The 23,436-nt window shown below is 44.7% G+C and overlaps 1 protein-coding gene across 2 annotated transcripts in view; it reads right to left on the bottom strand.

Moving 5' to 3' along the window:
- The window catches only part of TMEM250 (transmembrane protein 250), a 31,336-nt gene extending 11,685 nt beyond the window's left edge, over positions 1-19,651 (bottom strand). Inside the window, exon 1 of one of the 2 annotated variants that reach the window (XM_085613413.1) lies at positions 19,514-19,651. The gene's annotated coding sequence lies outside the window, so the exon portion shown is untranslated. Of the gene's footprint in view, positions 1-19,496 lie in introns of both variants that reach the window. The other variant, XM_085613422.1, reaches the window with a different exon arrangement.
- Between the last annotated feature and the right edge of the window lie 3,785 nt (positions 19,652-23,436).

Genomic DNA, 23,436 nt, shown 5'->3' with positions numbered 1-23,436 from the left:
CCAAAGGAAACCGACATATGTCATTAATGGGTACTTCCCTTGAGGACTCAACCCCAACTCATACTGTTAAGACACCTAAGAGAAAAGCCGCAAAAAATACATTTTCTTCCTCCAAGATTACTGCAAAAAAACCTCACTGCTCCAACTAAAAAAGGGAGAAAAGATTGTCATCCTGTTGGGCCCAAAAGTACGTCTCAATCTAAACCGACTCTTATACGAACTAGGTCACCAACACTTTCGTTACAGCCTCCCATCTCTCCTTACTCCAATTTATTGACTGACAGAGCATTTGGTAAGATCTTTACTCTCACCTTTAATAGAGAGAGTTAAGAACATTGCAACACAGCTAACATGTTTGGAAGCATCTCATGCCTCACTTATCGCATTAAATAATGATCTGAATTCCCATTTATGTAAAAACCCTACTGTGGCCATTACGCCCCTTCCTTCTATTCAAATAACTACTCAGCCTAACACATCATACCACACAGAGAATATACCTGTTTCTCTGCCTATACCAGAGAAACAATTCATTGCTAAGGGGGCTTTAAGAGAAGATCAAACCTCCAACCCTGTAGCGTCCTTGGGTAATAACATCAATCGGCAGTCTTCTTCGGATTACAAACTGGATAAAAGTTCATACATCAACTTGCCCCCCGAAGCGGCGCCCTACGTACTGACACTTACTGGTGTTCCAGCGCTTGACCAGGGTAAAACGGAGAGATACCAGGAACTCAAAAATAAAGTAGTATACTGGCTGACTCAAAATAGACCTCTTCCCCCTGAAATTAATGGTGAAATATTACACGTGAGGATATTGAAATGGCTGGGTCCTAGACCCAAGGACATTCAGGGCGATGTCATCATAATTAACTTTAGAGATCGTAGGGTGCTACCCTACATAATGGATTGGTATACCCCGTGCAGGGGTACAGGTATCTCAACGGTTGACTTAAGTTATTTCTATCCCCGCTCCCTCTTGTCAAACCCTACTTTTTTACATCCACCATCGAGGGCCATTAGTGAGGCACACCATTTCGCTATTCCAACTTCAAACAGATACGTTACTCTTTCAGGTCTGGACGAACAGGATTGACTTCTTAATCTTAGACTCATGGCTGATAATATTCCTATCATGAGCATTTTGCCAACTATCCTAGAAACCGACAACCTTAATCTGAAGAATAATACACTGCCCATTGACAATTTGGGGTGGAAGTCAACTTCTGATATTGCCCCTCACTTTCCATATTTAGAGCCAATGTCTTTGTCTGATTGTTTGACAACTAATTTTCCTTCCAATCTTTCAACCCACAGAGATATTTCCCTTTCTAAAATTCTCTTGCAACCTCCAGAGATTACTGAGGTTGCAATAGACTCTATGGCAGGTAACACTGGCACGGATGAGCTCCTGCAGGGTGATAGCCTCTTGTCTTGGAACGTGGCAGCTCTCCTCGACAAACTGACTAACCCTGTATGGATTCAAACTGTTTCCCGATATAGTATCATCTGCCTACAGGAAACTTGGACCATCACAGAGCTCCATCTTTTAGGGTATCAGACTTTTCATACCCAGCCTCTCCCAGTTCCCATGGCAGAAGCAAGGGAGGACTCTCGACCTACATCTCCGTAGAATGTCGATTAAAACCAGCTTATATCACAGGGTCCCCAAATTATCAGCTTATTAGTTTGACCGGTGGCTCCTTTAAAAACATTGTCCTGGTCAATTTCTACAATAATATCCCAAGCTCTCACTTGGATCAGGTGCTTAATGGATTAAAACTCGACCTAATTAAAATAGAGTCCCAAAATAACTCTGACACTCTAATTATCTTGGTGGGCGATTTTAACTGCTCTCTGTGTCCCCAGAGTATCAATGGTACCTGTGGATTGACAATTGATATGGATGACCCTCCCAGTCACTTTCGCCATACTAAATTGGGAGATCTTTTAAATGGCTTAGCATCCCATTTTAATTTATCCTTTGTCAATGACCTATGCCTTCCACCCAAGCACTTCAAACCCACTTATAATGGGAGAGGTTGTCACACTACGATCGATTACACACTTATATCTTCTAGATATTCAGGGTCGATACTCACTTGGGAGACCCTTGACTCTGTTATTAGCGATCACTATCCAATCGAGGTAACTCTTAAGTTAACCCCGTACGCTAATGACAAGGTCAGGCAGAATCCCTCTTATTCTCCTCCCCTGCAGCTGGGAACCACCACGGGCCTTTTTCTCAAATGGGACAAAGTGGTCCCCCTTATTTTTCTTAACACTCTGGTCAATAACGTCTACGATCATATCCAAACTTGCTTGTCACCCACAGAAAACCCGCAGACAATAACCAATTCCTTCTCTGTAATCCTGTCAGAAATTAAAACTCTCCTTGCACGTGCTCCAAGGAAATCTGCCCCACTTACTCATGGCTGGTTTGATAGGAACTGTTCCAAAGCTTTGCGTCTTTTAAAACTAGCTTTGAAATCTAACCCTAAAAACCGCTTAGAAGTCCAGCAAGCCAGACATAACTATCGCACTAAGCGCCAGGAAAGGAAAAACCAGCTGAAGTCGCAGGCTTGGCTAGCCCTTGTGGAAGCCTCTGGGAAGAGGGATAATACTGCCTTTTGGAGGCAGTCAATGCCCCCTTTTTTCGACCTTCCCAGCCTCCGATTTTGGACTCAGCCATTACTCCTGAAACTTGGGTGAAACATTTTAGTTCCTTATATAACCCTACTGATTCGGATAATCGATCTTACGAGAGGGAAAATGATTCCAACTCCCCCTCTGATTTAACGATTACTACCTCTTTCCCCCTACACATGTTTTTCGACCATGCCGAAGTATTGATGGCCCTAAAAGAAAGTCCCTCTGGGAAAGCCCCAGGCCCAGATTGCGTCCCAATAGACGTTTTTAAATCACACCTAGATTTATGGGCCCCATTACTTACCAATGTATTGAATTCTTTGAACACAACTGGTTTTATTTCTACTTGGCCAGAGGCAATTGTTGTCCCGATCTTTAAAAAAGGCGCGAGGGATAATCCTGCCAACTATCGCCCAATTTCACTTTTAGACTCCCTCATGAAGGTAGCCGGGCGAATCATTTTAAACAGAATACACGATTGGTTAAGCACTCAAGATATTATCTCTGACTTGCAATATGGCTTCAGACAAGGCAAGGGTACTATTGAACAGGGTCTAAACCTGACCCTTATAATAGCCAAATATACTCAGGCTAAAAAAGGAAACCTTTTCATAACTTTTGTAGACCTCAGCTCTGCATTTGATGGTGTTGACCATATGCAGTTATGGGAATCCCTTGCAGAGATTGGCTTAGATCCCCTCATTACATCATTCATTAAAGAGCTGTATAGGGATGCATTGGCCCGCGTGAGATATGGTAACAATGGAGAATGTTCAGACAGGTTTTTCATCAAGCGAGGTGTCAGACAGGGTTGTATATTAGCCCCCTTACTTTTCACCCTTTATATTAACTCTGTTAGCCATCACCTGAACAGAACTTTCCACGATTACCCTACAATAAATGGTAAACCCATTCCCATTCTGCTCTACGCAGACGATGCTGCAATTATGTCCCAGACCCGCATGGGGCTACAAAGGGCAGTCACTGAATTTACTGATTTTATGTCAAGGAGAGGCCTAAATGTCAACACCTCTAAAACATACACTATGTCCTGTGGCCTAGGGGTCGGAAAAAAGCCATGTACTATTTTTTTTTGAATGGCAACAAACTGGACAATATTGACAGCTTCCCCTATTTGGGCATCACTTTTAACAAGAAGGGCACTTGGCGAGCCGCGGCTCAAGCCAGAGGTTTAGCATTATTGTACTGCTCGATTTTCCCGGCCTTTCTTGTGTTAAAGAGGGACCAAAATGACTTCAGTCTCTTTCCATTCAAGTTTAAGGGTTAGAGTAGTGTATAGAGCCTATTTACTAGGCACTTCGACATGATCCTGTGTTCTTCCCCATAGATCAGGGCTTGCACACATAGCCTAGCGGATAGATTCGTTAGTATTAGGGGTAACCTGTCCTGTAGTGAGGGTATTTCATGGAGCCGTGCTGAATTCAGGCCTGGTAGGCCTCAATCAGGAGAGACTCCATCTTTCTTTCTGCTCCGGCAGCTTGGGATGTTTTTAGGTCAAGGGTGATGTTTTAGTTATGAGGTGTTATTCGCTTGGAGAGAACCGGTTCAGGCCGGCCCTTATCGAAGGATTGTATTTTTCTTCATGCCGAAGACACTACATCAGGCCGGCCGGCTGGGAACGTGTCCTTGGCACGGGGAGGTACAAGAATTTGGTTGGCGGCAGGTTACGGGCTGGAATTTTCCATGAGGAAATGCACATCTATATTAGTAAAAGTTTGAGGCAGATACTGGCACTTGCTTTTAGTCCATAGGCGGCACCTGGCCGTTAGCAGTAAAGCTACTACTTATTCCAGGGAAGACAGATGACAAACTTGACGGTGGAGAAAAACCGAGAAATAGATATTCCAAAGAGAAGAGAGTAGCCGATGAGGAAGAGGTCCCAGTGACTCGGAGAGGGAGACGGGAGTAAACCCGTGATTGCGGAGGTGTGACTTCCAGGCGAAGCCGAGGCGCAGACGAGAAGGGAACCTAGATGACCATTGAGCGCAGGCTACATACGACCAAGGTGATGTCAACCCCTTACTATTAGAGTGTACAACTTAATCTTTCACTTTTCTTTGCAGGTTATGTGATATGTATTATGTTCCGTGAGTGTGCATGTAATAACTAAATAAAGTATTCAGTTTGTAGTAAAGCAATATGTGCTATGTGTTCTTGTGTAAGAGGGTAACCTATTCTTCTAGTCAGCTGTGACCTGACATGAACAGATGTTAATCCTGATCAGGTAGGTGGTAACTGAATAAGGGAGAAAGGAGCCCCTCGAACTGGGGAACAGGTTGTGCTCAACTAGCCGTCTTTGTGTGATCTGATACATAGTAACACTGATTCCCTTGTTGTTAATTCCCTTGTTGTATGTCGGGGTAATGATAGGATGAACTCGTGCTAAGGCTGCCGTCTGGGCAGGAAGTCCTGGGTCCGTTTGGGACCGCGAGGCTGTGGCTGCCGTCTGGGCAGGAAGTCCTGGGTCCGTTTGGGACCGCGAGGCTGTGGCTGCCGTCTGGGCAGGAAGTTCTGGGTCCGTTTGGGACCGCGAGGCTGTGGCTGCCGTCTGGGCAGGAAGTCCTGGGTCCGTTTGGGACCGCGAGGCTGTGGCTGCCGTCTGGGCAGGAAGTCCTGGGTCCGTTTGGGACCGCGAGGCTGTGGCTGCCGTCTGGGCAGGAAGTCCTGGGTCCGTTTGGGACCGCGAGGCTGTAAGGTCTTGGTATATATGTATGTAATAGGAGTTCCCTGTCCTTAGGTGGTATAAATATGTGGTTATTTAGGTGTAAATAGGCCCTAGGGAGGGGGTAACGTTCTGGTTTGGGTTAGAGAGGCTCTGTTGAGCGGGTTCCGAAAACCCAAGCAGAACAATTATCTAAAGCCATAGGAGCACTGACCAACTTTTCTAAAAAACTAGGGGGTCGTCCAGTAAGCCCCTTACTTCCGATCTATCGGGCGAAGTGCATCTCAACTGGTACCTATGGATCCGGGATCTGGGGGATTGAACCTCTTGATCAAATCCAACGCCTCGAGAATGCTTTTTTACGTTACCTTCTGGCTGTCCCTCCTGGCACTTCTACTTATATGGTGCATACTGAATTGGGCCTCACATACATCGCGGACACGATTAATTCTTCCCCCCTCATTTTATGGCATAAGGTCTGGACTAACGAAGAGACACCCTTTAACAGGGAAATTATAACAGATTGTCTAAAATTGAAAGAGGTCAAGAACATCAAATGGTTGAATTATGTCAAGAGGTTGTCCACTGATATAGGGCATCCTGATTTTTTTTACCGACCCCTCAACCCTAGTTAACATAGCAAAAGTTAAGTTAAAGCGACTTGTTCTTAATTACTGGAGCTGTCGACGATGGTCCTTAGAAAAACAAAAGAGTACAATTGCTGATTACCAAAATTTGATCACCGTGAGTGGTATACAGCAATATTTACTCTTAGAACCATCACCGCTTACCCGCATGCTCCTGACCCGCTTTCGTACCAATACCTTTTTTAGACTTCTAACTTTTCCCAATCCAAACTGTTGGTCCAGTGACTTACCGAAATGTCCTTGTGACGGCCTTTCGACTCAATCTAACATTCATTGCATCCTATTTTGTAGATTTTATCAACTGCCAAGGTCTATTTTTTTAAAACCGTTGCTTAAATCATGGGGATTACGTTCATGTAAAATGGCCTATCAAAAATTAAAAACCCTGGAAATGCCTTTAGCCTTGGCAGCCATTTCATCCTATCTGAAAATGGCCATGAGGCTGAGGACATCAATGCAGACCTAAGCCGACCAATATCTTGATGCTTTGAACGTGTATCTGTACTTTTTATTTGATCTCAACTATGTTACAAAATAACTGAAATTTTAATTGTTTTTAATGATTTTTTATATGTATGCACTTTTAGGATATTGTTTTTATACATATCGAATAAAGTTCATTATCTATCTAACATTGCCGTTAGATTTGTGATTTGAAATCTCCATATCTTCAAATGCAAACAATATAGAATATTGTGCAAAAAACCATGGCATGTTTTACAGCTCACCCTGCACAGCGTTTTCCCTCTACAAGCATAACTATACGCTGCAACACTTTTGCCTGAAAGAGCCTATACCGCGCTCCATCACCCTTCATGAATTAGCTTTCCCAATATCAAATACAACCAACAAGATGTTCCCCCTCGTGAGCATTCTACCGCCTCGTTCTTAATGCGCAATGCTGTGATAAAAATCCAACTCGAACTAGCTTTCATACCTTCATGACTTCTCCCGATGTAGTCAACTTCCCAACATGATTTTCTCTGAGAACGCGTTCCCTGCATTCCTGACTTTCTCCCCCTTTTGATTGATGAAATGAGACTCCACCCCTCACAGATAACCAATGCCCACAGCCCAACTATTTCAATGCCTATCCTCCATAACTACATTGCCCATAATGCACTGCTGTAGCCTACATTTAAGCGCTGGCCCGCTATTTCATGATGTTGCAGTGATTGCTCTTACCCGAACATAAATAAAGGACTCACCCCAAGCAACTATATTAAAATACCCCACCCTCCCTATTGATGATAGATATATATACCAGTTATAGGTAGCAACTCAATTAAGCAGATACAGAGTTATTAATTCAGGTTGGGTTCACGCGCAAATCAAATAATGAGGAAAGGCGTGGTTTTCAGGCGATAAATACCTACGCCTATGGTGTGTAACCATATGGGGTTCCTACATGAGCTATTCAAAATTATTGTAAAAAATATTCATGAAATTATTTCTTAGCTATAGGTGCTCCTTGGTTTCATGGTGCCCCCCAATCAAGCTCTAATTGATTTAGATATTTTCATCTATCTTTGTATTTTTTCTGTGGCCTTTTTTCGTTGTTTTTTTAGGGATTACAATGTATTTTACATGTATTACAACAAGTTCATGAATGGCATGAAAATTGTTGACATTTGTTTTCAGAAAAACGACGTTAAAATCTGTTTTCTATGTTCATGGTTATGATGTCACGTTATCTTGCACTTGCAAAATTCAGGCTTCTATCGTTAGCGTCATGTGATCAAGGCCTCCAGTAGGTCGAAACGCGTCATGGCGGCGGTGCAGGTTATGGATTAAATAAAAAACTAAGAGCACCTACTTCTGGGTCCGTGTTCGTCTCTGGCGTGTGTATGCAGCGCAACTTGTGAGGCGATTCCTTGTGGCGTTTATCGTTTCTCAGTTCAGCTTCTACGGAGTGTCACGGACCCCTTCGTTGCCTGGGCTGAGCAACAGGAAGCACCCTTCTGGTTACCCGGAAGTTCTACGAGCTCCTAGTCGGAGCGGATGCGGAAGCCCCCGATCAGCAGCTACGACCCCTACCGAGAGCCAGAGGCCAGCTTGCCTTGGTTGCAAGCGGCCGTGAAGTCTGCAAAGGTAGGCGGCTTGGCATTTTGAACCGGTTAAGAAGTGTGCGTATTCACATTCGCGAGCATCGCCATTTGGCGTAGTGCCGCCAAAGTGAACTTATATATTACAAATTATCCGTAACCTGAGCACTACGGCCGCCAGCGCTGCGAGAAGCCGTGAGGAGGCGGCAATGGAAATGTTCGATGATTCACCAGTCATTGAATCTGAACCGACCAGTTCCGCGGAGGTCCCCAGGGTGGGCAACACGGATTTGAAAGAATTATTCAAAAAGTTAGAAAAGGCTATGCGAATTGAGACCTCGAAATGGTGGGAGTATCGTTCTTTATCACGCTATCTGGAAGTTGGACGCATACCGCGGGGTTTGCGTATTATGCTGGCGCCCAGCTATGAGAACCCGGATCCCCAGATGCTGATAGATTGGGCGGAGTGCAACTTACAATCTTCTGCCAACTTGTTGAGAATTCTGGTCAGGTATGCTGAAAGCGATCGTTTAAAAATCCAAATAACCATCGAAGAGCTGAATGAGCAAATAAACAAGCTGGGTCCCTCTGATTTGGAGAAAAAATATCGCGATGAAATGCATACCCGATTAGCCAAAGAAGAAGAGTCCATCAAGAAACGAAAGGCCTTTAATTTTCAGACTTGACTATCAAAATGGTCAAATATTTACATTCGCCAAGAAGTTTGTCACCCTGAAACAGAAGGTTTGTCAGTCTGCCACAACATCGCAGTTGGCAGGAAGCAAGACCGTGGCGTATTCATCATCCTCCATTTCTGATCTCAGCTCAATTCCAGGCAGTGAATCAGAAAATGAACACGCCTCTGCTAGCAAAGAATTGGGGTTTACAAGGCTTACCCCGGCGCAAGAGGTGGATTGCCTGCGGCACGACAGACGTCAGACCTTAAGGCCACGTGTACAGAATACAAGAATGGCAGGAGAAAGAACATCAAGCGAAGGGAACGCAGGCAACACCGCAAGATCCAACAGCGGTCAAAGACCGCAGAACAGCAAAAGAGGTCAGAAGCGATGGACTCGCAAACAGTGAACGCAGCTCCAAACCCCTCGCCGTCATTAACCTCACTAACATGCAACTCAGTACCAATGAGGAGAAAGTCCTTGCCCTCGGCCTCTCTTTTTGTCCAGCAGACAACTTCAATTATGCGCAAACTCGCATAGACGTTTATAAATTCAGACGGAAGTAGAAACTTCGTAAGTTTTTTGAACTAAACAAAGATAGAGCCAATAGAACGCAAAGTGAAACACCCGCTATTTCCTTCAGTCCTCCAGTAGGCACTGTGGGTGACTACAATCTTCTTTGTGATCTTCAATTGCTACAAGAAGGCCGAGTTGACAATCTTTCACAAGTTGATGTTGCTCCCATCACCAACAAACCTGGTACAACACCGTTTAAACCAAAGTCCACTTTTAACCCCATCATGGTCCATGACAACATAGAAACATACAATGAAATGGTTACCTGCCAATTGAAATCTTTACACAAATCTGTTAAAGGTGCTCGGCAAACTCAACAACACTGGAACCATGGTTATGGACAGTTGATGAAAAAGATCCAAAGTGATGACAATGTCATTGTCCGTCAATCGGATAAGGGAGGAAACGTCGTCTTGTGGCCGAAGAAGTTGTATGTTGAGGAGGCCCTGTTGCATCTAAATGACAGGATGTGCTACAAGAGAAGCGAGTGGAAGGTGGTTAAAGCCGCATGGGGCGATTTCTATAGCAAACTTTTGGCGTGGAAGAGCGCTGGTCTTCTCAGCACTGAGGAATTCTAATTCTTGAAAGTTAATCATCCCATCATGCCGGTTTTCTATCTTATTCCCAAAATACACAAGAACACAGTTAAACCCCCTGGTAGGCCTATTATCTCGGCCAGGGGTAGTATTTTGGAGAAAACATCGCTCTACGTTGATTTTTTTCCTACAAAAGGTACGTGCAGGGATTACCATCCTACATACAAGACACTAACGACTTTTTGAGGAAGATCAATGACATTGAGTGGCAGGATAAATACTGGTTAATCACCCTGGATGTTACCGCTTTGTACACCAGTATTCATCATCAGGATGGGATTAAAGCGGTTGAACACTTTCTGAGGACTGAGCCCATGTATATGATGGACCACTGCAAAATGATTCTGGCCATGATTAACATCTGTCTAAGTAACAACTATTTCTTATTTCAGAATACAGTGTTCCAGCAACTAAGAGGCGTGGCAATGGGGGATTGCTTTTCCCCGAGCTACGCGTGTTTACACATGGGCATGTGGGAAGAGCAAGTCCTCAAAGTTGATTTTAGTGAGGTCATGTCTAAAACATCATTACATGGCTTTGCTATATAGATGACCTTTTTGTGGTTTGGAAGGGGTCAAGAGCAGCTGCCTTGGACTTCATTCAGGCCATCAATGTCAACCGACTCAATTTGCAGTTTACAGCCCAGATCAGCCAAACTCAAGTTAGCTTTCTAGATGTAGAGGTCTTTGTTCTTGAGGGTAATCTACACACTAAGCTGTTCCGCAAAGCAACTGCTGGCAATACTGTGCTGCATGCTCACAGCCATAATCCGGAACATCTCATACGTAGCATCCCCTACGGGGAGATGCTGCGTATTAGACGCATTTGCAGCACCGATGCGCACTGTATATCAGCCCAGGAACAGAGCAAACTGAGGTTCCTAGCAAGGGGTTATTCCCCGGCAGTGATTGACAAGGCTATGGCTCGAACTAGGTCTATGGCCAGAGACCTAACCCTAAATACCAATTCTAATTCTGATGATGCCTCTAGTTTGGTATCTACTCAAGATGATTCACCAAGACTGATTTTAACCTAAAGTCGCCAACATCATAACTTGCGTAAAATCTTCAAGAAAAATTGGTCGCTCATTCGCCATGACCCTGTAATAGGTAGCAATGTTCCAAATGCCCCTGCCTTAACTTTTCAGAAGGCTCGGTCTATGAGCAATATGCTGGTAAAGAGCAGTCCCGAATTAAGCAGTAACACAAGCAATTGGCTACAAGCCAGCAAGGGATTCATTAAATGTTCCTCTTGCAAGGCTTGCACGTTGGGCAGGAGCACAACTACTTATTCTTCTCCGTTCTCCAACACACCCTGTAAGATTACTAAAAAACTTACATGCAGGACAGACTTTGTAGTTTATGTGCTGGAGTGTACATGTGGCCTGCAATACATTGGCAGCACCAAATTGCAGGCACACAAACGTATACTCCAACACATGAGGGCTATTACCCATCATGACGCATCCTATCCTGTAGCAAGACACTTTGGTGACAAACATAACAGCAACCTTGAACATCTCAGCTACTTTGTCATCGATTCGGTGCCTCCACTTAGACATGGTGGGGATCGGGAAGCTATCCTCAGAAAACTGGAGACGCAGTACATTTTGGAGCTAGATTCCAAGGTACCTAACGGGTTAAACGCCAGTGAGGACTTCTTTACATGGCTCTAAATCCAACCTACACTCCATATTTGCCCTGCATTTGTAATCTGCATAGCATTAAATAGCACTTGTTTCGCGTAAGAGTTCGGATCCAATGTAACTGTTGATCACCATCGTTTTTTCCTTTGTTATTTTCTTTTATTTTCAATTATTGTTATCACTCTTTTTTGTTGTCTCTTCCTTTTGCCTCACTAACCACTTAGATGTTGGTTTCAAACCGGCAGCACAAATACTTTCTCGAATGTAGTTAAACTTAAAAGGTCTCAGGCATTTTAATGGCCAACTTCTTTGTTTGTGGGGCAATGTTTAATATGAGTTGCAATGGATTGAACCAGTTATAGGTAGCAACTCAATTAAGCAGATACAAACCGAGTTATTAATTCAGGTTGGGTTCACGCGCAAATCAAATAATAAGGAAAGGCGTGGTTTTCAGGCGATAAATACCTACGCCTATGGTGTGTAACCATATGGGGTTCCTACATGAGCTATTCAAAATTATTGTAAAAAATATTCATGAAATTATTTCTTAGCTATAGGTGCTCCTTGGTTTCATGGTGCCCCCCAATCAAGCTCTAATTGATTTAGATATTTTCATCTATCTTTGTATTTTTTCTGTGGCGTTTTTTCGTTGTTTTTTTAGGGATTACAATGTATTTTACATGTATTATAACAAGTTCATGAATGGCATGAAAATTGTTGACATTTGTTTTCAGAAAAACGACGTTAAAATCTGTTTTCTATGTTCATGGTTATGATGTCGCGTTATCTTGCACTTTAAAAATTCAGGCTTCTATCGTTAGCGTCATGTGATCAAGGCCTCCAGTAGGTCGAAACGCGTCATGGCGGCGGTGCAGGTTATGGATCAAATAAAAAACTAAGAGCACCTACTTCTGGGTCCGTGTTCGTCTCTGGAGTGTGTATGCAGCGCAACCTGTGAGGAGATTCCTTGTGGCATATATATATATATATCTCACTAAAGCTTGAATGTTACCATTTCCATAGTCCCACGCATGCAAATATCCTGCACATGAAATACAATATTTACAGACATAAAAGACTTTATATCACTCGGTGTTTATATGCCTATGATCTAGAAAGAATCCAACAAAGTTCCTTGATGTCCGTTATCGGGATGTAACATCCTACGTGTGCGGTATCCATGTAATCTGTTTTACTGATAATCCAGTGGGTGCAACATGTAGGTAGGGCAGACGTATTACTTAAATGAAAAAGCAGTACATATAGTTGCTTGCAGAACGCTCATGAGGGGGAACATCTTGGTGGTTGTATTTGATAATGGGAAAGCTAATTCATGAAGGGTGATGGAGCGCGGTAGAAGCTGGGTGAGCTGTAAAACATGGCATGGTTTTTTGCACAATGTTTTATATTGTTTGCATTTGAAGATATGGAGATTTTAAATCACAAATCTAACGGCAATGTTCTTTTACTTGTAGTAAACCCCTGAAGAAGGACCATCAATGGCCCGAAATGCATTGGGTACAATATTATTCATGAATGATGATGTTTGGTGTATTCTTGCGTGCCCAGAAAAAGGCCCGGATGGGCATATCTGTCGCATGAGAAACGTTGTTGAAAACATCAGCATCTTATATGTGAAATAACAAGAAAAATAAACAAGTGAATGAAATTCATTGGAGTAGTTGGAATAATTATTTTCCAAGTTGGAAAAACAGAAGATATATGTGTGTGAGAATCATGAAATACGCTGTGCGCCTGGTAAAGGAGTACAACTTGGCTCCATTAATGATTGTATCTACTGGTGCGTGATACCAGGGTGGATCACGTTGCCCAGGCTGCATGCAAGAAGTTTAAATCCATGAATATGATCAACATTCAAGGCAAAGATGGTAAAATTGGTGTGCACTGTACTGCTTTTTCATTTAAGTAATATGTCTGCCCTACCTACATGTTGCACCCACTGGATTATCAGTAAAACAGATTACATGGATACCGCACACGTAGGATGTTACATCAAGGAACTTTGTTGGATTCTTTTAGATCAAGGACATAAACATCGAGTGATATAAGGTCTTATATATGTTTGTAAATATTGTATTTCATGTGCAGAATATTTGCATGCGTGGGACTAAAAAATGGTAACATTCAAGCTTGAGCGTTATATATGACATCAATAGGGAGGGTGGGGTATTTTGATATAGTTGCTTGGAGTGAGTCCTTTATTTATGGTAGGGTAGGAGCAATCACTGCAACATCATGAAATAGCGGGCCAGCGATTAAGTGTAGGCTACAGCAGTGCATTATGTGCAATGTAGTTATGGAGGATAGGCATTGAAATAGTTGGGATGTGGGCATTGGTTAACTGTGAGGGGTGGAGTCTCGTTTCATCAATTAAAAGAGGGAGAAAGTCAGCAATGCGTGGAACGCTTTCTCATTAGAGAAAATCATGTTGGGAAGTTGATTACATCGGGAGAAGTCATGAAGGTATGAAAGCTAGTTCGAGTTGTTTTTTTATCACAGCATTGCACATTAATAACGAGGCAGGAGAATGCTCACGAGGGGGAGCATCTTGTTGGTTGTATTTGATAATGGGAAAGCTAATTCATAAAGGGTGATGGAGCGCAGTAGAGGCTCTTTCAGGCAGAATTGTTGCAGCGAATAGTTACGCTTGTAGAGGGGAAACGCTGTGCAGGGTGAGCTGTAAAACATGGCATGGTTTTTTGCACAATGTTTTATATTGTTTTGCATTTGAAGATATGGAGATTTTAAATCACAAATCTAACGGCAATGTTCTTTTACTTGTAGTAAACCCTTGAAGAAGAGCCATCAATGACCCGAAATGCGTTGGGTACAATATTATTCATGACTGAGGATGTTTGGTGTATTCTTGCTTGCCCAGAAAAAGGCCCGGATGGGCATATCTGTCGCATGAGAAACGTTGTTGAAAACATCAGCATCTTACGTGTGAACTAACAAGGACAATATACAAGTGAATGAAATTCATTGGAGTAGTTGGAATAATTATTTTCTAAGTTGGAAAAGCAGAAGATATATTTGTGTGAGAATCATTAAATGCGCTGTGCACCTGGTATAGGAGTGCAACTTGGCTCCATTAATGATTGTATCTTCAGTACACCCATCCACACCAGTGGGAAACCAAAAACTGTACAAACCGTTTCCTAAGCTCAGACAACAACACGCCAGCATTCAAAATAAAACATCGGTAATACCAAATGCGACCAAAAAGAACGCATGTGATTGAAGATACACAGTGAAGCACAGCAATGATAGCTGTGAAATGGAGGGCAGTGGTAACTGTAAGAATTTCCTGATCTAAGTGTGCATGCCAAAGAACAACCAAGTCATCATAGCTGTGCTTAAACTCGAAAGAAGCGAGAGAACAGTGTGCATTCTTAAATAACAGAAGTATCTTTAGAGTCCACAGAGATATCTAGTAACACTGACAGATAACATAGTTGTGTTGCCTACCTCATAGGTACTCATTTATCGACCTTAGAATGGTAGAAGCTTAAGTGAACCCACGAGAACATGTGATCATGGGTTAGAAAAAAGCCCCCTAGGCAGGAATAATTAGTCTTTTGATCCACGATGCCTGGTTTACACTATTGGCTATCAGCCGTTAATGCTAATCGCGCAGCCTCAAATGCTTTAGTGAACTAACTTTTCTGGATTCGTACTTTGAAATACAGGGCCATAATCACTTTTGCGGAGCCATGAAACTCTATACCTTCCTCTCAACGTTCGGTTCTCGTTACTCCCACAAGACGTAGTGCCGAGTGAACCATTTCCTCGCCCGCCGTTCGCTGCGCAGTCTATGCAAACATGCATTCTACCACCCCAGATCACTCGGTGTTTTTTAGGTCTCGCGAGCCAAAGGCTCGAAGAGACATTTTATAACTGAGTTTTTCAAAGTGCTGCCGTGGCCTAAAGCTACAGTGCACGTGAACGTGCACGCGCGCAGCCGCCAATCACTGCTGCGCGCGCACCACTGGCGTGCTTGCCACACAGCTCTCCCGTCCAAGCGATCGCGATCACTTTCGCTTGGATCGCGATCGCTATTACTTTCGTTTTCGGCCGTGCGGCCGAATGCTTGTTTTTCTTTGTCGCGCTGATTCGAGCTCCCTTGCGTGTGGCAAGTTGTTCCTGCCGCAGCGCAGCACCTTAACTCATCTCCGCAACCACCTCCCTCTGCTTGCCCGCCCCCACTACCCCCGCTAGATCACCACTTTCATCCCAAATCCCCGTCACTGCTTGTCGTTCTGTTTTATGCTTTAGTTTCGCCCACTTTCTGCTCCCCACTGCCTTGTTTTGTCTCTGTTCCCATTCTCCTAACGCTTAGTTGTTTGTCTTCCAGCTTTCCCTCCTCCCATTGCTCCTCCAGCTGAAAGTGCCTTCCCCGTTGTATGTCTCAGCTGTTGTTGTTACATGAGTCGGTCTGGGGCGCTGATGCCAGACAACGGAATTAACAACATCATGGTGTCTTTCCTTCGCGTTCAAATGTACCATTGTTTAAGACTTGTTAATGGTGGCTGCACGGCATGCCCAAGGATATAAATAACGTCACAAGACCGTGTTGATTCTGGCCAAACCTGTTCCTGTATAATTACTCTACATTCAAGCACATTGGGCTTTACCGAGTGACGTGCTAAGGGCCGCCTCACCAGCCCCTTTTGACCCCGCCCCCTCTCCTCACTCCTGCAGTGCCCTCACCGCTCTCTCTGCTGTCGCCATGCTGGAGTCCGTAGGTCAGCGTTGGCCGTTCCGAATGCCCCCATCGCTGTTTGAATTATTTTAATGTACTTTGCATTGGTTTTGCTTCAAGCCGCTCCACTTTGCCCAGCCTGGCACCTTCACTCATCTCTGTAACCTACTCCCACAACGCTGCTTAAGGACACAGACTGTTCTACGGTATGTGATGCAACTGCATTTCCTCTGCTAGCGCCGCAGAGTCATCAGCAGCTTTAGGTCGCTTTCGACAAAACAGGAGGTGATAAAAGAAACTACCAGTGTAAGAACATGCACAAGTAGCTCTACGGTTCGTCTGCCCCACCATCCATTCCCGGTGCAGACAGAATAGTTACTAAACATTATGTCTGTGCTACGTACATAACTCTGCCTTATTAAAATCATTTCCATTTTATATAGCGCTTGCTACAGTTTTGTCTTTTCATTGCGCTGCAAACAGCATGCGTTAATATTACAGGTGACAATAATACTTCATGGATCGACTTCAGATAGATTTAAGGTGAGTGAGGCCCGTCGGAGTTAAACATATTCTGCCCCGAATCTTCAGGAGGGGGCGTGAAGTTCAAACGTTCGACGAAGCCCCCACAACTATACATATGAGAGGAAAAAACACACTTTGTGGATCGGACACCGTACCCTCGAATGTTATGTTCTAACACTAAACCTTCTTTCGTTTGGGCTCATAGTTCGAAACTTCTGTGCAAGCGCACCAAGAGACCATGTCTGATGAAAGAGGTTCTAGAAATAAAGGACAACATGACATTGTTGGTTATTACATTTCACTTCAATTCTCTGATACTACAGTCCCTCTCGAGTACCAAAGGATAAAATAAGGAGATGGCGCGGTCGGCAGACAGTGCTTTCTAACATTACTTACACATACCTAATAATTCTGCCGTCTTCTGGATCAGTGGTTAGCAGTTTTCCGAATAAAATCATTTGCCATTTCCACTTGTTTCCCCCACCTTAATTATTTAAAGCACGAAGTACTCATTTGATTCCTCAAACCATGGGCTGCAGAAAGTTCAGTGGTTTAATACACCTCAGCCTTTCACCCTCTGGAGCTAGATAACATGAGTACGAAATAGTTTATAACGCCTGTTTTCTTTTAAAATAACATGAGGCACTTCCATTTCACGTGCGCCCAACAAAATGCTCAAAATGTGAACATGGGTGATCGCAATAATTGTTTTCCAAAGCGCTACAAAGCAGCAGTGGGTAGCAGGCACTATTTGTGAGCACACTAGTGTAAGCGCCGCTTTTCAGTTGCTTGCAGTGACTTTAAAGAAAGAAACGTGACATAACGAGGCCTAGAGGTGAGCCACACAAGCCTGGGATATTCTTTAGTGAGGCCAGAGTGCCATAACTCATGTGAAGCAAGCAGCAGCCTCGCGCTGATCACGAAATTCCCCGGCTTTATTCGGAGCCTGTATTCCCCAAATGTTATATACTGAATATGTTAAATATGTTCGACCTCTGGGTGTTTCAGAGGCAGTGACATAACTGCGCCTCTTTTACTGCAAAAACAACAGTTGATGGACAGAATGCAGAGCAATGTCATATATTCATCCCAGTACAGAGATCTGGCCCTAAATCCATTTGTGTTGTTTGCTCACCATGCCATTTCAGTTTGAACCCAGCCATATGCAAATCAGTCTTGACCCTGTGCCTCATGGGAACAGCCCAGCCCGAACTGCCAAGCCAGGTCCTCCCTGAACTGAAAACAAGCATCCTAGGACGGGTTTCGGGGTTTCATCCCTCTTCAGCCAGGATAGCTTGATTGCAGTGGCATGGAGAGCACGGGACTCACGTCTGAGCATACCCGCCCCACTCGGGGTGACAAATACAACAAGCATTTGCAATGCAATAGGTCTCGCATTTACGTGAGTTTGAGCTATTGACATTGCAAATAACTATGCCTTTTATTTTTGTTTTCGTTTTAAAAACATAAATAAAAGGCATTGTCATTTACAATGCCAATAGCTTATACTCATTTAACTGCGAGACCTATTGCATTGCAAATGCTTGTTTACTCTTTCCTTCTCTTCTCCTCCCGTTCTTTGTAAGCCTATTTTTTTCGTCTCTTTCTCTGCCTTTCTTTCTCTTCTATCATTTCCTTTTCCCGCTTCAATCTTTTGGTTTGTTCCGCTTTCCCTCTCCCCTCCCTGTCACCTCCTGACCCTTCCTCCCTTGTGCCCTATGTCACTTCCCCATCCACCCCCCTCCTCCCTGGCTCACCCACCTTCTCCCGATTGTTCCAGATCCCCGTTTCCCGCCATATGTACCCTTGCACTCTTTGATGGCCTCGGGGGCGGCAGATTTGTACCATTGTATTGTTTATTGTATCATGTTTCTGACCCGCCACCCTACCCCTTCGCCGTTTTACTTGTATCTTTAGTTAAAGAATTACGAAACAAACAAGCATTTGCAATGCAATAGGTCTCGCATTTACACGAGTTTGAGCTAGGGGTGTTGTAAATGACAATACCTTTTATTTATGTTTTGTTATTTAAAACATAAATAGAAGGCATTGTCATTTACAATGCCAAGAGCTCAAGCTTGCGTAAATGCGAGACCTATTGCATTGCAAATGCTTGTTTAAGTTACTGAAGAGAACACATTTGTCTTTTCACGCTAGTCTAAACCACGGAACTTCGTCTTTCCAGAGCCATATACGCCGTGTCTTTGCACAGCAGTTCCTCCCTAGGAATGTGCTGTCAGTGTTCAAAACTAATATTCACACCCGTACCTTCCCACCCTCCCTGCAGGCTGTTCCATGCATATATTTCCCTACATCAATGGAAAGTCGCAGTGTGCTACACGCCCTGCCGCATCTACAAGGCCACAATACGACTGGGAAATGCCGCCTGGAGACATGGCTCACATTGCACTGCCCTTGTACAGCCCTCCAGTTAACACCCAAGAGCTTCGGGCTGCCGCCTGTCAGGGCACAGCTGCGCACCCTCCAGAGTATTCTCACGGACCGGTGTGTGGCTGACGTACTTCTTGTCAACACTTGTCAACACTGCTCCTCCCATGGGGTATCTTTTCATCTATCTAGGCTGGTAAATCTCCTGCAGATGTACTGTTACCCGACCTCCATTCTCCCTCATGATCCTGGTGCTTAAGGACTCTCTGCTCAGTCTGCGTACAGCCAGAACACCGGCTTCCGCTCACCACTTCTCCCCTTCTGAAGTGCACTGGAACTTACGGATGAATGGCACCCACCTCCTGGACTTTGGACCAGACGCCCGCGCTCCCCTCACCCGGAGGCGGGCGAAAGAGGACGCCCCGGCCCAGGACAAGCAACGGTGTGGATGGCGCTGTCCATGACTCGTTCCCGTGGGTACCCAGCTCCGATGGGCGGGGCCCGGGCGCAGCCTCCCACGCACGCAGCGAAGACCAGCAGCGGCACCTTGTATTTCCTGGTTTCCAGCACTTCCGTGAACGTCACTAAAAAAAAGCGCAGTTTCCGGTCTCACTCTATTAAGTGTGGAAATGAAAAAAGGACAAAGCAAAGAAGGACGTTCTCAAGAGCGGGAAGACTGAAAGTTGAAAGGAGGATTAGAACACGAGTCTAATAATGCAAGACTTGGCAAAGGCAGCCTGTCTGGCTTGGGCGGAGGCTGGTTAGAGCAGTAATCGTATTGCATGTTACATTACCCTTATCTCCGCCTTTATGCAAACTTCATTCTTGAAGATAAATGGCTATATTACCCGCTTGTAAACCTGTCCTGCCACCGGCTACAAACCAGCATTTTCAGCCTCTGGCTTAATAGCATTCACGTTATTTTCTTGAAAAATATGAAAGTGCTCATCTAGGGTGTATCTTCGGTGGAGTTGTATGGGGTGAAACACCCCACACCCCAAATAATTTCTCTGTGATGTGGCAGCATAATCGGTTGTGCTGCCGATAATCATGTGTTTATTTTATCGAGATTACTGGGCCCAGGAGGAGGGAGTACATGAGAGCACAGGCAGGGCCCTGAGCTCAAAGCACACATCCGATTGAAATTGGCACAATCGCGGAAGAGCAATGGGCTTCTCTCTGCCTGTCACTCACTCCACAGTGCTGCTGGTGCTGGGATGATCTCTCAGTGACGTAGAACGCTCATCCCTTTGTTTCTTTGTCAGGGAGTGGCGCAACATTCGGGGCCCAGTGCTGGAGCAGCATACATTCCAATAGACACGATTCAGGCAGGAGACTACCAATTTGTCCTCCACTAAGGCGGCGGAGAGACGTTCCACTGCTCGCTGAGCAGTTCAAAAAGGAAAAATAAAATGATAATAATACAACGCTGTTATCATTTTATTTATGATAATTTCTTTTTCCTACTGCAGTGGCTCAGGTTGTTATGTGTGGGCAGGGCTGGCCTCCTGACGCCAGAACACTGCAGGTGGAGGAGTGTGTCTGAGCACCAAACCACAGCGCTCACACCAATCACCATGCCTGCCAAGTATCACGCATCAGGTGTGACGCTCACGCATTTCAGTGCGGTGTTCTGCATCACCGCACTGAAATGCATTGTCACGCATTCATGCCACTCTGAAACTCTGGCTGCGCAGGGTGCCAGCGGGCGCCGCCGACGGCGCCTGTGCACCTGTGCGCCGGCTCTGCTGCTTCGAGGCGTGCTGCCAGCAGCTGCTTGCTGGGCTCAGTAAGTTCATAAATAGTTAAAGATTGTTTCTCTCAGCTCTGGAATGGCTGAGAGTGCAACAAAGTAACAAATCTGCCCAGCCTAGTGCCTGGGTCCAGGCTGCATTTCCTGCGGCGCCGCGCGGCTTTGACAGACACTGCTGCCACACCATGGGGGCCCGTGATTATAATCCGGATGTGACCGCGGCAGTAGCACTGCCTTGTAACGTCCGGTCCTTTAGGAAGAGGAAGTGAGGCAGAAGCGGCGGGGGATTCAATCTGAGTAGACAAGTCCTCGGGTCCACTGCTGACTGCCTACCGCGGTGCGCTGCGCCGCTTTGCCCCCCCCCCCCCGACGTTCACGTTGCCAGACCCAGAGTGACTGAATAATTAAAAATTTGCAAACTTTCGTGACAAGAATTTTCAATTCTATTAAGGACACAGAGGCGAGGATTAAGCTTCTCATTTTCTTTACTGAAAATCTCAGCAGCCAATCAGAAAAAGTAAAAAACACAAATACGAACTACAATACCCATAAACCTAGAGGGTATCACGTGACAACCATAGAGTAGACCCCTATATATGGAGCACAAGAGAATACTACATCCTCTTTCTTTCTGGGAGAAAAACAGGTAAGTCAAAATATAGTCACAGTCTGTAGTCCAAGAAAACTGGAAGAATCCACTCGATCGAAGGAATCCAAAGGCCAACGGCAGCAACGAGGAAACTGGAAGATAGCTTCAAATAAACAGCATTTCCTGGAGAACGACGAAAGAACCTTCCTCAACGGTGAAAAGGCAGCAAACCTCACTTGAGATCAGAACCTGGAATAGAAATGTAAAGCCGTAATACCACACTCCCAGAAAGAGATAAAGCAAAATTGGGAGGGAAAACATCAGTATAAAGATATACATTGCATTATAGAGTATTTCAAATCAGACAGCACAGTACTGATTATGGGTGGGATAATCCTCGCCTCCGTGTCCTTAATAGAATTGAAAATTCTTGTCACGAATGTTTGCAAATTTGTAATTCTATGTCAGGACCGGAGGCTCCGATTATACTTGTTCAAAGCTGCGCCACCACAACAGATGCAACATTTACATTGTAATAAAAAGTTTTAAATGTAGAATCAGAGGACCAGTCAGCTGCATGCATAATGTCCAATAAACTGACTCCCATAGAAAAAGCCTTTGATGCCATGGCACCACGAGCAGAATGAGCTCCAAATTTGGAGACATCGATACCAGCTTCGCTCATGAGCCAACGCACCTATCGTGCCAGTGTAGCTGGAGTCACTGGACGAAAAGGCTTCAGCAGTGCAATCAACAATTGACCCGCCAGATCATGACGAAAACCTGCAGTACTTACCTCATAATCTCGAATGCATTGAACCACACACAATTTAGGGTTTTCAGGAAAAGCCGGATAAGTGATTGAAGTGGTGTTACATTTAGTGCCTCTAGAAATCAAAAAGGTAACACCCTCTGAAGAGAATCTGCGACCTGCCAGATCAAGGGCGCGAATATCAGAAACCCTCTTGCATGATACCAGACAAAGTAACATAGTTAGTTTGGCAGAAAGCTGTTTACGAGACAAAACCTGATTTACAGGCCAGGAGTCCAAAAAACGTAATACAATGGAGACATCCCAAAGTTCCGAATATTTAGGACATGGTGGTTTCACCAACCGAATACCCCTAAGTAATTTACATATTAATGGATGATCCCCAAGAGGTTTGCCTTCAATGGCCCCGTGACCTGCCGAGATGGCTGACCTAAAATTGTTGACGGTACGATAAGCAAGGCCTGAAGCGGCTAAAGACGCAAGAAAATTCACTACCAAGGAGACATCTGCTGTAACGGGATCCACCTCCAGTTGATAGCACCAATCACACCATTGTTTCCTTGCAGTAGCATAACGTTTGTGTGTGTTGGGTGACCAAGCCTCATTGATAAATCTGGTAGCGTCTGTTGAAAGACCTGGGACTTGCCAACGACCCCCGAAATTCGCCAGGCTACCAGCCGGAGTTGACCTGATGCTATCAATGGATGTGGAAATTGAACAGGATCCAACAATAGGTTCCACCGTTGTGGAAGAAGAACCGGAACCGCACATAGCATGTCCAGAAGAACCGGGAACCACGCTTGAGCCCTCCAAAGAGGAGTGATCAGAATCAAGTCCGAGCGAAAACGTTTGGTTCGTGCGAGGACTCTCGGAATCATTGCAAATGGAGGGAACGCATAACAGAGTGTCGGAGGCCATACTTGCAGAAAATAATCCGTGGCCAGAGCTTCCGGATCTGGACGCCAACTGAAGAACTCCGGAATCTGCTTGTTGAGTCTGGATGCGAACAGGTCTATTTGACAAGGACCCCAAAATGTGTTCAACATTCGGAACACACGAGGGTGAAGCCTCCAATCGCTGAAATCCCGAAGATGTCGGGAATTCCAATCGGCTATTTGGTTGCTGCACCCCGGAAGGTATTCCGCTATCACAAACAGATTGTTCTTAA

This window comes from Triturus cristatus, chromosome 1_2, assembly GCF_964204655.1.
Source record: "Triturus cristatus chromosome 1_2, aTriCri1.1, whole genome shotgun sequence".
Classification (NCBI taxonomy): Eukaryota; Metazoa; Chordata; class Amphibia; order Caudata; family Salamandridae; genus Triturus; species Triturus cristatus.
This window is presented reverse-complemented; position numbering and strand designations above follow the sequence as displayed.